The sequence below is a fragment of the Colossoma macropomum genome, unplaced genomic scaffold (genome assembly GCF_904425465.1).
Source record: "Colossoma macropomum unplaced genomic scaffold, Colossoma_macropomum, whole genome shotgun sequence".
Lineage (NCBI taxonomy): Eukaryota > Metazoa > Chordata > Actinopteri > Characiformes > Serrasalmidae > Colossoma > Colossoma macropomum.
The window spans coordinates 49,279,973-49,282,349 of record NW_023494791.1 but is presented as its reverse complement, the minus strand read 5'-3'; the positions used below and the strand labels follow the sequence as shown (position 1 = coordinate 49,282,349).

Sequence of the window (2,377 nt, the reverse complement as noted above, 5' to 3'; positions counted from 1 at the left end):
CGTAATGCACAAGAATATTAGGCCTCGGTTTGGAAACTTAAGCATTATTTTCTGAAATAAATGACGGTGTGAGAGTTTTTTCCTAAGCTGAAGCAGGATGTGAGAGCTGGGGTGTTGCTGTTTTAATTCCTTTATTTTGTAATTACATTTTCTTAATTTGTGTCAATAGATGAGTATTTTGTCAATAAAATATCCACAAGAGGGAAATTCAGTGCTTTAATTTGTTTATTTTGGCCTTTAGTTTCAGTCAGTGAGCCAAGATTAAAAATGAGGTTATGTTGACACTGATAAACTCGTTTGTGCCGCACGAAGGTCATGAGCGCTAAAACCAGTATTATGCTTAAATATGTGAGCCGCCTGTGATGTGCAGCAGCGTCCACAAGAGGGCAGCGCAGTTTCTTCACCGGACAGTTCAGGATTTATTTATTTTATTATTATTCATTTAATTTAAACATCAGGAGACACAATGTGTCCAACTTCAATTTCTATACAGCTTCTATTCTTGATCAAATTCTCCGTTCCACCTTAAATGGAGGCGCCAGATCGTAACAGTTGCACCATTTAAGGTGGAACTGAAAATTGGAATTAAGAAATCAGTTTATAAGAAGTTTAATTTAAAAGGCACTTTATAATATAATCATTCTGATAGATACACAAATGGGGCATGTTATGGTTCCTCAGATTGAAGGAGAATGTGTTACATGCGATTGTGTGTAGAACCTTTTTGAAAATGGTTCTACGTAGCACCAAAAACTGTTACAAGCTTGACATCGTAACAATGACAACACATTCTCCATCAATCTGAGGAACCATTTCACCATGCAGAGAACCATTTAAGCATGCAAATGGATCTTTGAGTGTTCTAGACACATAGAAATACACATATTTGCTGAAGAACCCTTGGAGAACCATCTTTTTTAAGAGGTTTTTTAAAGGTACCTTTATTGACTCAGAGTTGTTTCACTGCGGGAACAGAACTCCTGACTCACTGTTATACGACAGGAAACAGCCATCAGCAGATAAATGGTCTGACATTTGGAGAGTTCCTTAAAAGCGAAAGCGTTTCTGACCCGGTTCTGAAAGCGTTTCTGACCCGGTTCTGAAAGTAAAGCACGCTGGGAGCTGAATATTTCAGTGCTAGGTTTGTGCTTCGCTGTGTGCTTCGCTGTGCAGGCAGGCCGGATCGGTCTGGACTGCTGAGACGATTCGCCTCCAGCCTGAACATCACTCAGCTCCCATCCATCAGCGATGAGTTCAGCAGGAGCGCAGTGACCGCTGCACAGTTTAACCACCGCGACCTGCAGCTCTGCAGCTCTGCAGCTCTGCATATCAGGGTCACTCAGCCTCAGCGCTGCAGTGCAGTCGGCCTGCGCAGCCACACTCACGGTTTTATTACACTTATTATATGGATTAATATATCATAGTTAATATACCGAGGCCACAGGTTACTATATTGTCATGAGCTGCGAGAAACTTAACTAGTGGCCTCAGTATATTAATTGGTGGCCTCTATTTATATTTGTGGCCTTAATATAGAAATTGGAGTTCTGTAGAGAGGAGAGCTTAAGGAACATTCCTATTCCATACTGCGGGCATAGATTAATATATTGAGGCCACAAAAAATTATATACTGAGAACATAATATATTGAGAATATAAAGTAAGATATTGGGGCCACAATTAATCTACTGAGGCCACAATTTACTATGATGAGGCCATGAATTACTATATTGAGGCCACAGTTTACTACACTGAGGCCACAAATGAATATATTGAGGCAACATATTTTAATGAGAAACGTAACTTCTGACCTCAATATATTAATTTTCTTTATCAAAAAATAATCACCATGTCACCTTAGAGGCCATAAATGAATATATTGAGGCCACAAATTAATATGTCGAGGCAAATAATTACTGTATTGAGGCCACAAATTTACTATATTAAGAACATGAATTGATATATTGAGGCCTCTGATTTCTATATGTAGGCCACATATATTTATGAGGAACGTAACTCGAGGACACAATATATTAATTTGCGGCCACGCTTTATCGAAAACAATCACCACGTCACATTAGGGCTCCGTAGAGAGAAGAGCTAAGGAACATTCCTATTGGACAATCCTAACTTTTGCCTAAAGTTATCCGGTTAACCGAGGAACCCCGCTTTGTGAAACGTTTCAAACGCATCAGTTAAACTTTCACTACGCTGTATTTCAAACATACCTTCTCTACAACACCGCCCCTCCCTGCTTGTGACCAGCCAATCAGAGGGCTTAGAGGGGCCTGAATTCGTACACATGTGGGCGTGGTCCAAACCGAGACGCCCCGCCCCATCTGTGCGTCATTCGCGGGAAGTCCACGCGAGGACGCGAA

General features: G+C 40.7%; 1 protein-coding gene across 1 annotated transcript in view; it reads left to right on the top strand.

The window, feature by feature from the left end:
* l2hgdh (L-2-hydroxyglutarate dehydrogenase) overlaps positions 1 to 211 on the top strand; it is a 12,535-nt gene extending 12,324 nt beyond the window's left edge. Inside the window, exon 10 of the mRNA XM_036575268.1 lies at positions 1 to 211. This exon is cut by the window's left edge and continues 1,425 nt beyond it. The gene's annotated coding sequence lies outside the window, so the exon portion shown is untranslated.
* Positions 212 to 2,377: the final 2,166 nt, after the last annotated feature.